The sequence below is a fragment of the Haemaphysalis longicornis genome, unplaced genomic scaffold (assembly GCF_048455015.1).
Source record: "Haemaphysalis longicornis isolate Haplotype H1 unplaced genomic scaffold, Haemaphysalis longicornis Haplotype H1 scaffold_9, whole genome shotgun sequence".
NCBI lineage: Eukaryota > Metazoa > Arthropoda > Arachnida > Ixodida > Ixodidae > Haemaphysalis > Haemaphysalis longicornis.
This window is the reverse complement of record NW_027526460.1, coordinates 21218650-21233565: the sequence shown is the minus strand read 5'-3', so window position 1 is coordinate 21233565 and position 14916 is coordinate 21218650. Positions and strand designations below refer to the sequence as shown.

Below are 14916 nucleotides of genomic sequence, written 5' to 3'. Positions count from 1 at the left end.
CCTGAGAAATTAATCAATTTAATTAAGATTTTAATTATCCCGCCAAATCGTGTGTTTCCAGGACTTCTGCAATGGCATCACAAGAACAGGTCTTTAAGCTGCTGTGGAGCTTCGTTTACCGTTTGGCAGCCTAGATGGCGGCAGCATGGCGCAGCGGGCCATTTTCTGCCTTTACTTTGTTTTTGGCCATATTTGTACCAGGCCTGTTTTTGTTAAGGTACGAATCGTTTCGTGAAACGTGGTGTTCGCTCGACAAGTATGGCTACGTAAGACACCGTCGCTTCCGCCAATCGGCCAGTGTCGTCTGAGACAACCCCAAAGCACCGCACTGTTGTGCAGCTAAAACAGTCATAGTGTGCGCAGTACCAACAGCAGTACGCATCAGTACTTCTAACTTCCACTGTTTACCCCACCATTCTTACTGCTATAAAAATAATGTGCTTTAAATTTAAGCCCAAAGGGCTAGTTCAGCAAGCTTATACGCCCTGTCTAGTTTGTATTTGCTTTTGCCAGCCTCAGCCAATCACAGAGACATCATAGGTTGTGTTGCGGGAAAAGAGTGCGTGGGTCACATGGCCATTCCCTTTTTTTCCTAATTATATAGCGTGTTTGAGTGATTGCAAGAAATTAGGATAAACGTAACAAACACATGCAAGAAATTAGGACAAACGTAACAAAAAGTTGAGAAATTTGGTGTATAATTTGTGTTACACATGTAAGTCTTCCTTATTTTCATGGAATGCCTGGAGTGATTCTAGCATGACAATGCTCTGGCCTTAGATATTTGGTGGTCGAGTTGGCGTTTAGTGTGTGGGAAAATAATGCGCTATATAAGGTACAGGGGGGATTAAAAGAAATGCGAACAACGGAGCACACAGCTTCCGACGCATGCTGCACCGTCTGGCTGCAAAGTCTGTAAAGTGCGGGCATGCGCATTTCTTCGAGAGCGTTTGAGAGTGTGGCCTATATTTATAGGAAATGCTTGATGAAGAAGCGACCCCGATAGTTTATTTAGAGGCGTCTTTTCACGCGTGTCGCCACTGAGCAGGGTGATCGTTGAAGGGCATCATGCTAGCTGCAATCCCTCTGCTGCGCGCTTGGCTCTCGAATGTAGTAGATAACAATATATTCAGTGGCAACAGAGCATAAGAAGACGCCCCAAAATAAATGACCGGCATCACTTCTTTATCAAGCATTTCCCCTAACAGCAGACCACACTCTCAAACGCTCTGAAAGAACTACGCATGCGCGCCGTTTACTGACAACGCAGCCAGACGGTGCGGAATGCGTCGGAGGCTGGGTGCTCCGTTGTTCGTATTTCTTTTAATCCCCCCTGTACACTTTCACTTTGTTCTGTATTAGTAGTTTGTTATATTATGGTTAAGTAATAACAAATTGGTTCATGTTTTCAACGTGACGTGCACATATTGGGGAGTTTCATAACACACACAGCACAAGTTCGATTTCATGGGCTTTCCTTAACCCATTTACCCAATTCTTTCTTTCACCTTATGCCAGTTTTTCCAGAACAGAGAAAGCAGGTGGGATGCTGTACATGTCACTAGTATCTCTCGTGTTATGATGGAAAAAGCAAAATAAGTTCTCCTCTTTATTCCTTAATTCGATGGAATAGTCCGTTTAACAGACTGATGCTGTGTAGATGGGTGAAAGAACAAGCGGCTCACAAGCAATAAACTTGAGCTCACTAGACCGGCTAAACCGCTCCTTAGAGTGCTTTATCTTTCTTGCAACTGTAAAACTTGGCCATGTAAGATTTTGGGAAAAAAGTTGGAGTTCCTTATTGAGGAGAAAGGGGAAATGGGTGTAAATCACGTATTGGTTCTACCGCACAACAGTGAACTGAATCCCTTGAGTGCTTTTTGTCTGGATGTTCTTTGTCCCTTCTGCATGCTTAGGCCAGCAAGAAGAAATTCCGAAGAGAGAGCCACAGCCAGCGCCCGTCACATGTGTCCTATCGTTTTCACCTTTGCTCTAAACTGACCAAAAGCCATGACAGAAGAGGCACACATTGCAATGACGCACAGTCCAGTGTGGTGTACATTAGCCTACTCAATCCCAAAACAAGTGCATTGCCATGGATTTTAAAGAGCACACACCAGGGCCGTACTCAGAGGGGGGGTTTGGGGGTTCGAACCCCTCCAGAAATCTTTTCCAGGCAGCCCGTAAACAATACTTACTGTTGCTTTCAGCAAAACTACCCCCTTCCCAAAATTCATGACCCCCCCCCGAAAAAAATTTCTGGGTACGGCCCTGGCACACACCACACCTCGGGGCTGTGGTGTGCTCTGGTGCACGTGTGTACACCGTCTGTAAGATGTGGTGTTCCCTCTCAGGCGATCGGTCAAGATAGAAATGTCCATCGGGCCTTCAGAAGACAACTGCAGGAGACTAGGAATGAAAATGTTATTTTAGCTTGAGGTCAGCACACTGCACTTTTTTTCCAATCTGTGCAGCATGATCAAGATTGTGCAAATTTTATTGTTTAGCATGAATTGGGTTTTAACAATTGCTTCTCAAGAGTGTAAATAGAGAATACAGTAAAAGCTCGTTAATTCGAACTTGAAGGGGACCATAAAATTGTTTGAATCAAGAGGACTTCGAATTAGCGGGCGGGCGCTAGAATGAATGGAAATCGCGCCACACTGTCGGGGCAGAACACAAAGAAGCCACCTCTGGATTTGTTATTGCGAATTAGGCACTACTGCACATTTATGGCAGGTGATTTCGTAAATATTGTTTCGTAAATAATAATGGCATGCGCCGCAGCACTGGCACCGGTGGCGCGGCGCCCTCTGTAGAAGTGAAATAAGCTGTTGCAGGAGCGTAGCGCGTGCCACGTTGTTTTTTTGTTTCGTTGTTTTGCATCTCTGGTAAATTTGGTTTGGTTTGGATTTGCAACACATTGTAATCGCTCTGGGCCGACTTCTTCTGCGAGGAGTGATGGAAACCAGGGGATCATAGTTTGAATGAACTGTTCTGGATACCGACGCGTTCGAATTACCGGGACTTTTCCCCCATGGATATATACAGGGCTGGGCCGGGACTAGGGCGTGAGTTCGAATTAACCGCAAGTTCGACTTAACCGAGTTTGAATTAACGAGCTTTTACTGTATTGGGCAGCATTGTTCCGACTTTAAGTTCATTTCCACCTTTTCTTGCAGCCTGAGTAGTTTAACCTTGTTAACTTGACCTTGCTTAGGCACCACGAAGACAGCATACAAGTTTTCATTATTCCAAAGATTGAGCAGCTCGTACCTCGCTACAATTTTGTTCGAAGGGAAACACATCTGGCATCACTTGGGAGTTAATGTTTAAAGGTTTACATTAGTGGTAGTTTCAAACTACTCGCTTACTGTGCTATTATATGACATGGCGAGAGCCCAGGATGCACTTGGGGGAGCAGCCAGAAATGGGTGTTATCGTGAGGTAACAGAGGTGTAGGGTCTCTGATCAAGTCTAGTAAAAGGTATCTTGGTGTTCCAGTGTGCAGTAATGCGGCTATGCTGTGCAGCAGCGCAGCCATAGACTTCATTCTCGCAACGGACTAAAATCCAACTTGAGCTCATGTGAACCCTCATTGTCTTGCGAAAAAATGCCGGGCATGATTTGTCGATAATTGTTTCTGCTTCAAAAGCTATCGCGCTGTTGCGAAAGCCGCTCAAGAGATAGCGTTGGGTCGCTGCTGTGTATAAAGTGGCTCGTGGCTTTCTAATGCATCTTGATTTTACTGACAATACTTCCCTGTACCCAATACAGTTAAACCCGGATTTAACGAACCTCTATTTAACAAATTCCTGGATTTAACAAAGTTTTTCAATTCTCCATTCCCAGCCCCATTGAAATCGATGTGCTTGCTACCTCTATGTAATGAAGGCATGGCTACGGATAACCTAGATGTAACGAATTCGCTATACTGATGAGCCATTGTTTTTTGCACTTTTTCTGAAAAATCGGCTCGAGATATGCACTAATTTAGTGAACTCTGCCTGCACCGCAAACTACTGTGTGTTTCCAGTGTGAGTGTGCTGTCGATTAGGTGCTAGGCCCAACTGTCGGTGAGTAGTCGCGCGGCTCCACTGTTTTCTGAGGTGTAGGTTTGTCGGTGACGAGTTCTGCTGTAAGAAAGCGAAAAGTTTTGTCTTTTGAAGACAAGCTCACAATTTCAGGTGCCGTATCCTCCGGCAACAAAGATCGTTGATTGATTGATTGTAGGGTTTAACACGCCGACGCAACGCAGGCGATGAGGCGCGCCGTAGTGGAGGGCTCCGGATTAATTTTGACCACCTGGGGATCTTTAACGTGTGCCAAAATCTCGTACACACGGGCGTTTTTGCTTTTCGGCTCCATCAGAAAAGTGGCCGCCGCGGCCGGGAATCGCACCCGCGACCTTGTGCTCAGCAGCGCAATGCCTTAGCCACTGAGCCACCGCGGCGGGTGACAACAATGATCAACTTTGTTGTCCGGTACAATATCCTAGCTAACACTCTCTCAAAAAGGTAGAGCGTGGCAAAGAGCATCAAGTTCGCGAAAAGGCGCCCTTTCAGCATACGTTTGGTTCTTGAAACTGGATGTCTTGACACTCTTCGGCACCGAAGGGTGTTGAAAGGCAAAATTGATACTTTGATAAGTTACGTTTGCGAATACAGGGGTAAGTGACCTTGATTCTTTGGAGTGCCGTGTACTGAATTACTTCATGGGAAAGTAGAAGGTGCAGAGCACGCATTTTTTTTAACTCTGAAATAAATTCTTTAAGGGAGAGTTCACTATCTATGATGTCTAGCATTTTGATTTAGTTTCTGCTTCATTTACGGGAGCCTTAACTTGACACCTGCTTGTAACGAAAAATTCAGAATTTTTATCAACTTCGTTACATCCAGGTTTACCTGTAATTCATCACCTCACTGCCACAAAGCAATGTTATTCTTCAGTACAAGCACTATGAGCTCCAGCTGCAAGTCCGCAAAGCTATTTCAGTGATGAGTTAGTTTCGTTAACATTAGCCTATCACACGTGTTGGGTGCATTGTGTCATAAGTTAGGTGTAGAAAAGTATCTGGCGAGTCGCTGCCGTTTCTTATATTTCAGTTCGCAATATATAACTTATTTACTTGAAGTTTATACTAAAACTGGAAATTATGTTAGTCTGAAAATGTTATTTTTCTATTGGAGTGAAGTAGTATGTTATCTTCGTGGTCCCTTTTGATCACAGTCACGCACACTCCGAACAACTCTCTTCAATTCAAACTCGACTTTATCAAGCACGTTATCAGGCGTTTTAGGGTTAGTAAATTCGAACTCGACTTATTCAAGCACGTTATCAGGCCATTCAGGGTTAGGCGTAATAAGATATCATTTGCAGGTTGTGCAATAGATCGATTTCACTGAACCAAGTGTTTATTTCTGATTTCACTTGGGCTGTAACATTGCCAGTTCTCGTCATTCATCTGCTAGACATCAGCAAATAATTTTCGTGCAGAATTCAGTTTTGTTTATTTCCAAAATGCCCATTTCGCGTCCATTTCAAGATGTACTGTAGTCTTAGTTGCGAGACGTTTGTTCACCACCACTTCACCGAAACTGACAGCTCTGCCTTGCCTGTCTTGCGTCACATCCATGTCATCTTCTCTCAGCCGGTCAGGGCGTGCTCAAATCAAAGTGGACACTTCGGAATGCACATAAAATAGACAGAACGCTTAATTCCGCCCCTGGTTACAATATTACTGAAGAAGCAATTCCTGCGGTTACGTCCTGTCTGCCGTTTAACGTTTACCTCAGCGCCTGCTTATGATCTACAGTTTTTTTAGCTGTGGACCTGGTTGTGTCATTATGAGTCTCTCTTTATCTGCGCCTTTTTACTGCGTAACTTGTTGGACTATACATAGCAGGTTATGGAAGCACCAGACTGAGATATACAAGTCATTAGATATTTTGGTCTTGATACTAGAGTTAGCGTCGCTATTTGAAACTGCTTGAGGAGCAGAATCGAAATCAGGGTCGAATATTAGTGCATGGCCGAAATAGGAAATGACAAAACGTTGATCGGCTGATAACACAAGTGTAATACGATTATTCAGTGCTGGCAATGCCGTATGTATTACAGCTGTAGCAATCGACACTTCCATCAGCTGAGTGAGCTATCAAAGTTTCTGAAATGTGATTTCGGCCCACCGAGAGGAAATGAAGGCTGGTGCCACGGTGATCCATTCTTGCCATCTCTGAAGCTCATAAAGGGGGCTGCAGGTGACTAACTGTGCTCCCAGAGAGTTTGGCCATAAATTATCATAAATTATTATTATTATCATAAATTGTTATCATCGCGTATTTAGGAATCAAGTGATCGATGATGATGATGGTGGCAATTATCATAATCGCAGCAGTCGTCAGCGGTTTTCGAGGAGTACGCGCGCGCTCGGAAACGGCGCGGTTCACGCCCTGTGCGCGCTTGTAGGCGTGCGCGGGAGGTGGCGGCACAATACCGGGCGTGCGCGTCGCGCCCTACCGTGGCGCATTCGTCGGCCCCGCAGCGGCAACAAATGGCAGGAGGGGAACGGCTGGACCGCAAGGTCACATGACTAGTCGCAAGAGATCATTCAGCGGTGTGCAGAAGCTTTTTTGGGAGAGGGGCGACGTTTTGTGTGCACTGGTTGAGTCTATTTATAGTGTGATCAATACTGGAAAATTTGGGAATACATCAGGACGCCAAACAGAAGCGGGTAAGTGTGCTCGAAATTCGCACCTACTTGTACGCAAAGGGCGCTTTTTTTGCGCCTGAACCGACGTCACCCGCGCTTCGCCATGGTATCGTGGCGCATCGCTCGCCGGCTCCCGCGAGGACTCGGAGCCGAAGGCAGCGTGCTATCGTCTGCGGTGCTCTGCCGCCTGATGTGCTGTCCGGCCGGCTCACCTTCGTTCGTTAGGCGCGTTTGATTTGCCTATCTCGTCAGAAGCCCGCACTCTGCCGTTTCAGTGCGGGCATAAATGAACGCACCTCGCGTGCTCGCGGGCGGCATCACCTGGTACTGCGACCACCTTTTTCTCGGGCTTAGTTTTTCAGGTCCTGCCGGCAACACCCGCGGCTTTCCGCGGAGGATAGCGTCTTGGTTCTTTCCATGTGCGGCAGACAAGAAAAAAGAAAAAGCGAGTTTGAGGCTAGCGTCAATTTCAGAAATTTTATGTTTCGGAATCTGTCCCTCCCGTAATCGTGCATTAGACGAGAGAGGGAGAGAGCGAAAAAAAAAGTATGCATCGCAGGGCGTTCCGAAGACGTCGGCTGCTAGTGCGCTAAACTGTGTGCGACATGTGCGTTTGGTACGTTGTAATCACTGCCGCAACACATACGCCGCCGAAAAACTTGCTCGCTGGCCGAAATCGTCTCAGCACATGGACAGTGGACCTTGGGCAACGGCGAAGGCACGCCTTCAAATGCTAGCCGCTTTGCACGGCGGCGGCTATGGCGTCATCCGTGCTGCGTTAGGTCAGGTTCGATCGCAGCGCACGCTGGTTTACGACAGCGTTGCAGTTCTCGAAAGCCGCCCAGGCGGCTTCTTCCTGATCAGCTTAACCACATTTTGCTATGGCCATGTTTGACGAAATAAAAGCCGCTTCAAATTAGTCGTCGCAGTAAGATGTCTAACCTACATCCGAAACCACGCGCTCTTATTCAAGCTATAGGCATGGGACGCGCCCCCTCCGCCTTCTAAGATATACGCACGGCTCTGAGCTTTGCGATCAAAGTGCTGTTATTCACTCTGAAAGAACTATATCCCCGCTGTAAATCTTGTCTTTCATGCGCCCCCCCCCCCCTCCCCCCCCCCCCTTTTTTTTTCGTAAGACTAGTCGCGGTCGTGTCGCGTTTCCTTCGAGCCTGCATTTGTCTTTGCTGTGTAGTTTCAGAACTGTCTCACGGATGGTTCGAGATTTCCTCCTCGTAATGCGCCAAGTAGTGTATGCACTCTTTAATAAGCGCAGATTCCGGCTGCAGCGCATTCCAAATGACGGCGGGGAGGGGGGGGGGGGGGGGGGGGCACGGCATCCATTGTTTGGTGCCACCGCGAGAGCGCCGTTCAGCACTCTGCACTTGTGCGATATCCCGTTTCTCTTTTCGCATTCTTAGATCTCGTCCCCTGACAAGCATCCGAGCTCCGCGGTCGCGCTTCGGCGGCTCCGACAGGGGAGATGCTTTTGTTTTCGCTCGAGTTCGTCCTTCGCGGGAGCACATCGCCCAGAAGGGCTGGGAACTGCTCCAACGCCTGTTTCTTTTTTGCCTACGCCAGCGCCGACGCTGAACGTGTGTGTGTGTGTATGTGTGGGCGAAATATGCGTATGGAACGGCGTGTGGTTTTCTGACGTACAGCACACACATGCCGTAACGGCGTCCAAAATACGGCTCTAGAAGACGCGAAAGTGGCCTTATGCAAAGAAAGCCGCCTGATACCTGGTGCGCCCGTCCCGCAGCAGAGAAGCCATAAGCCTCTTCGGCCGCTGAGCCTTAGTAAGCATTCCGGGGCCCGGATATACGCCGCGTGTACATATATAGATCGCCTGACATGTACTGCGCCCGTACACACACATCGGCGGTGACGCAACATTCTCGAATGATTCATTGTCCATCAAACAGCATCTGTGCTCTCCGTTGGTCGAGATCAAGGTCGTGGTATGCTCTCTGTAAAATGCCGACGTACGTGTTTGCTTCCGCGTATTCCAAGGGGGTCTGTTGAGGAGCTATAACTTGCAGGACTTCGAGGATATATATGGTACGCAAGTTTAGTCGTGCGTTCTTTCGCAGAGGCTGCAGGTTCCCGCCGTTGCCGCGCCGTGCGTGGCACTCGAGAAATCGATGAGGCCTTGCTCGTGTAGATAGTTTGTTGAATAGCCCGTACGCTTACTGCCGTTACGTTGCACCCTAACACATTTCCTTCGGGAACATAAAGCAGCGTATGCGAACGGCAATTCACACAACCGCCTTGATCACGATGCGGACCTCTCTACCCCCGTGGGCAGCCGGTGTGCGTCAGGCAAACACGTTTATCCTACCTCCTGGGTTTCGCAGGTGTAACATGACGCTGTAGCAACGTCGTCACTGTTGCTAAGAAGCTAGCCGGACTGCTTGCGTCCCAGCGGAAAGGGGTGGGTGGGGATGGACTCGGGTATGCGTGGCCTGACGTTAGGCCTACCGTAGGCCTAACGTTATGTTTTGACGTATAAGTTCGTCAAACAGTATATATAGCCGCAGCTCGGCGTACAACGAGTTAGGAGTTACTTGCCACTTCGTTATGCCATCGAGCGGCCGCGGTTATTCTTATCGTTAAGGTTGTTTAACATTGCAGGGAGCAGTCCACCAAATTTTGTGGAGTACATCCTCGCCATCCCAAATGAAATACAACGCTTGAAAAACACCTTGAAACGGAACATTTTCGCTTGTAGGGCCCTGAGACGTTTGAAAGCGGAATTTTTTAGATCTACCAGCCTCAAGTATGCTTCCAAAGCGAGTGCTGGCAACTATGACAGTGATCTGCGCAACAACATACGTGAGATGAAGTAATGTTATGTGTTTCTTGACCTGTCCCAGCTAAAACAGTAATAAAGTGCAGTCTTTCCTATCCTCTTATGTGGTTACGTGGTTTTTTATTCTAGCTTTGAAACTGAAACGGAGCTGTTTGTATGTTAGTGTCGCGTTGAGACACTACATGACACCACCTTCAGATCTGAGGAAGTTCGGTGCCAAATTAAAAATATTTGCGCCAGTTTATTTAGAAATTTGTTGTGGTTATTACCACACTATATCAAACGCTGGCTTTCATATGAGCTAGAGGACATGCACTCCACAAAAAGCGGTTGGCTTATAGGCCCAAGAAGGGCGATCGGCCGAGGTCATAGTAGCGGGGAGAAGAGAAAGGCACCGGTGACAAGGACGACGGCGCTTTCACGCCCCCATATTGAGCCACACGAGCGTAGATGCCCTGCGGTATGAGGCAACCAACCAACCAACCAACATCAAGCTCGTCGACATCGGCACATGCCTGCCTGCAGAGGCGTATTAGACAATGCTTCTTTAAACGGCCAGCTCATCTGCTCAATCATTATCCGAACCTGGAATGACCGCGTCTGGGCGCTCGCTCTACCAACCGGAAGACACGGACAGGGGGTTACCCAGAATTGTGATTTTTGAGGGTGTCGAAATTCTTCTGGGGGGAGGGGCTGTTGGGGGTTGGAGTATATGACTGCCTGGGCGAGGTGCTCGTGGCTATGGCCTGTGGAATCTTTTTTTTTTTTTTTTTGGAGGGGGGGGGGTGTAAATCCCTGGATACGGATATCCGCCACAAGTTTGCAGAGGCGGGCTCCGACTGGTCTCGGGATTGTTCAGTTACTAGCTTATCGGCCGGCGCTTGTTCCAGTTGAGCTAACCAAGATGGTCTTACCAGGTGACTCAGATAACCTCCTTGTTAGCTCGTTTGTTTGATCCCCGGGTATATATACACGCATCGGTTCTGGCGTGGAACAGCCTAGCAGGACCAAGTTTCGTTTCTTCCGCTACGGTCTTCGTTTAGCCTCCCGATTGGCCCAGTTCACTACTCTAGACAGGCTGTGGTTGCAGGTTCGAATCCACGGCGAATTTTTTCTCAGCACCGAAGTTCCCCCGAAAGTTGTGAGTTTTCCCGTGTGGCGGTCGGTGCTGCTGGTCCTATCGGTAACGCTGGTCGGTAGCCACGCTCCATCAGCTCTGAAAAAAAAAAAAAAGAGCACAGGTCTAAGTAGTACCTTGGTCGCAACCTGCAATTATAAGCGCTCTTCACAACGCGCTGCAATGATCGTGAAATCCGAGAAGCCCCTGGCTCTTTCTGAACCTCATCGTAGTTTCTGTTTGAGAACACGTGCGACCACTTCGCCGCCCTTCCACGTGACACGTCAGTCACGGCACACTCGCTCGTAGCAGCTGCGCATGGCCGACTGTGAGTGCGCTTCTCCTGGCATCGTTGCCTGAGAGGATCTATGATAGGCGCCGCGAGAACTGCAATCCGTTTCATCGCACATATGCATATTGCATCTTTTCTTGAATGCGGCATCAGGAGAAGGGACCAAGTACATACAGAGTGTACCCTAGTCTATCCGTAGGACTAGAACTGAGGGACGTATTAGGTCCTTGAAGTAGTTAAAAACGTGCCTCTCGTGCTACAAAAGCCTTATTGGCGTAGCCAAAGGACACAGGTCTTGACCAGACCTTGTAAATAGTAAATCATATTTGTTCCTTCTCATCATATAATCATGGTCACCGCATTCATCTGGCGTAGTAAGCCAGGCAGCTTAGCCCCCGGCTGACATCGCCAGTTTTATTAGATCTCTCTCTCTCTCTCTCTCTCTCTCTCTCTCTCTCTCTCTCTCTCTCTCTCTCTCTCTCTCTCTCTCTCTCTCTCTCTCTCTCTCTCTCTCTCTCTCTCTCTCTCTCTCTCTCTCTCTCTCTCATTGTCCCACAATTCTACAAACCTTTCTGAGCGTGTATAAATAGGTTTTTCCCCTTTCGTCCATACACCGTTTGATTGGCCCAAGAAAGGTAAATCAGAAACACCCGTTATACGAGTCCAGTTGAACAGTCCCCCACCACTACCACTACCACCACCACCACCACCTCCCAGGGAAAAAAAGAGATGGCGTGCAGACGTATGCCAACACAGAGCACACTGATTTTCGCGGCTGAGGGAGCGAAAGTTTCGGTACTTTCAAGCAATGAGCCGATTTAAATGCCAACACAGAGCACACTGATTTTAGCGGCTGAGGGAGCGAAAGTTTCGGTACTTTCAAGCAATGAGCCGATCTAATTACAAAAAAATCTGCAGAAATTCAGAGAATTGTTTACTAATACGTTGCATTCTTATGCCGCTTCTCTAGAGTGCAAATTCACAGCCAAATATGGCTAGGAGTAGCGAGAGACGTTGGATTATTTTATCCATTTTAAGTTTTATTTTGTTTCTTTTCGTCAACGTTGTGAACATAACCATTATAGAGACAAATTAACTTCGCTAATTGTGTTTTTTTTTCCGGAGAAGCAACGCGTATTGCAGAGTTGGTCCATTTACGCCATTTTTATACGTATTTACATCGTTTTTTAGCGGTCTCCTATCGTTTATTCGGTTTTATGGTAGATCTATAAGATGCATATTTTTGGTTTTGTCAGATCATTTATGTGAACATTTTATTTGTTTCTTCTTTTATTTTTATTTTTTCAAAATTCTGTTCGACAGATTATCTCTATTTACGTTATTATAACAACTACAGGTGTTGCTTTCGCCAAATCTGTATTTTTGTGGAAATTTAAGGCGTTGCACGGTCATGGCTGTAGGGGTACTCGGCAAAGTATGTTGCGCATTGAAGCCTAAGCGTGCACACCTTAGCCATGACAGTACACCGTCGCAGCTTTCGATACTACTTTCGCTGTGGCCTCTCCTTTACCAGGAGTGTGCGGCCGCGGCTTCTAATTTGTGCTGCTGATAGGGAAAACGCACCAGCTCCTTAGCACGTAAATATTTTTAGCACGTAAATATTCCCTGATGTGACCGGCTTCATTGGTTACACTTTTTTTATGATAGCATGTCATTTCTTCTTGTTTATGAACATTGCATGGTGCGCATTCTTGCCTAAGGTGTGTGTGGTGGTAATTTTAATTCACGTACCTCGACTTTTTATCCCTTCTCGTCGTTCTTTCCGTCTATCGCTCTCATCTTAATAACGCTAACGCCAAGAAATTATAAGGTTATTACTATAACGTTTCTACAAAAACATGAGAACGCCGACGTCAGAACGCTATAACAGCTAGGTGATGGAGGGGAAGTTTGAGCGAGTCAGTGATTCATTGTCGACAAGATTTCACAGCACAGAAGACGAGGATAGAAGGAAGAACGCAGGACAAGCGCTGTCCTGGCTCCTTTCTTCTGTATATCCTCGTCCTCAGCGCTGTGAAATCATGCCGATTACAGAACTCGAATATCAGGCCTAATGTTAGGCATAATTCTTCTCGTTATTGAGCATAATGATAACGTTAGAAAGTCAGTGGCATACCCAAATTGTAACAAAAAATACGGCGCAGAGGGCAAGAGCCCAAGAAAAAAAAAAAGAAAAAAAAAAGAGTTCATTAAATTCTCAAGCATCATTTAAAGTCACGGGCTTAAAATATTCCAGGGCAAGCAGACATGCGTGGAATGTCACTGACACCGATTTCCCAGATAGAGCAGCTCTTCGTGCGTAAAAGCTGACGCAGTTGCAACCAAGCATACAGTTCATTCGCGCCTGGTGTGTGCATTTCGCCTGTGAAGGGGTTATTGTGCCTTCGCAGCTCTGGGCGGCAGCTTATTGCAAACACGGGCGTGCAACCACACGAGTTATAATGATGAGCGGCCTGGAAGCCAACGCCCTCTCGCCTCAGATTGTGCTCCTTCTAAGAGCGCCTGTGCGAACGACTTCGTCCTCGCCATGAGCTCACCAGGAGGCTGCTCGGAAGGGGAAAAAAAAAGAGAAAACCTTGTTACTGTTACAATTCTGCGCGCCCTAAACTCGTGAAAAGAGCCGATGTAATTAGCTCCTGCCCGCTCTGCTCGTCGAAAAAGATCCGTTAGCACCGAATGTTCGAAGGTTTCTTGGAGCGAGGCAAGCGAAAGAAAACTTTCTTCTCAAATTTCAAAACAGTTTCAGAAAGTTGTAATTCACGGGATTCCGCGTGTCCTCAGCAACAATATAATGCTCAAATCAAATTCAAATTGCGAGTTTTGCGTGCCGAAGCTCTACACTTGGTATGTGAGGTGTTCCGTAGTGGAGGTCTACGCATTAGTTTTGACTGAGGGCCCGAGGGACGTTTAGTGTGCTCCTATATCATAAGAAACGGCCTCTGCGGTCGGGATAGAATCCACGTCGGCGTTCTCAACAGCAAACGAAAAAAAACAAAGTAGCTGGGATTCTTTATCTTCTTAGGCTGTTACGTGTTCTGCAGAAGGCCGCTCAGCGCCGTGGCGTTGGCATTTTCGGCGCCAAATACTTTGGTCAAGGCTTGCAGGTTTGCACGTTCACGCCACCACGCCACGTGCCGTATCCTGCCCAAGAAAAGGAGAATGAAGGCGTGAATTGTCTTTAAGCTCGAAGAATTCTGTCTTTACGACTCACAGGCATCCACATATAAGACGTTCGTGCGTCTCTCCCCCCCCCCCCCCCTCTCTCTCTCTCTCTCTGGATGAGGGTGCACATATTTCCAGAGGGTGTTAGCGCAGCGGGCGCGGACGCCGTCATCTGTGGAGCTGCATGCGTGGTCGTTATGTAAACAAGTTGCTCGCCGTGAACGTGACTTCAGCTCTCCGCTGCTCTGCCCCTGGATGGCTTTACGGCCGTGCGGATCGTTCATAAACAAGCCCGTAAAAGTGATCCCAGGAAAAAATAATAAGAGCACGCCGGAGGATGCGTCCCTAGTCGAGATGCTCATGAAGAGCTTCTAGCCTTCCTTCCGAGACCGCCTTGGCGGGGTGTCGTAATTGAAACCCCTAATCCTTCCTACTCGTGCTCTCCACTGGGCAGCCTGTACGTGATGGGAAGCGAGCCCGTGAACGTTCTCGACGGCAAAGCTTGGCCGTTGGACCATTTAGCGCTGTTGCGTTCAGCCCTGCACTGTGGCCTTTTTGCGAAAGGGAATCGTTAGCGAACGCAGTAGAGGCGCTACATACATCGTTGTAACGAAATCGCTTAATTTGAAAACTCGCTTTATTCGAAGGTTTTCATGGTTACCACAGCAGTGTAAAATCATCTCCGCTTACAACGAAGGATTGCTTATAACGAAGTGAAGTTCCTGTTTCGGGGACTTCGTTAAACGAAGGTCTACTGTAGTTTCACTTGCGCCAGCTCAGTTAATTAGCCAACTGCTGTA

At 47.5% G+C, this 14916-nt stretch overlaps 1 protein-coding gene across 13 annotated transcripts in view; it reads left to right on the top strand.

Moving 5' to 3' along the window:
- Positions 1-6571: 6571 nt before the first annotated feature.
- Pmca (plasma membrane calcium-transporting ATPase 3) overlaps positions 6572-14916 on the top strand; it is a 283076-nt gene continuing 274731 nt past the window's right edge. For 11 of the 13 annotated variants that reach the window (XM_077682997.1, XM_077682996.1, XM_077682993.1 and 8 more), the window contains exon 1: positions 6572-6733. The gene's annotated coding sequence lies outside the window, so the exon portion shown is untranslated. The remainder of the gene's footprint in view (positions 6734-14916) is intronic. The other 2 variants (XM_077682995.1, XM_077682999.1) reach the window with 1 other exon arrangement.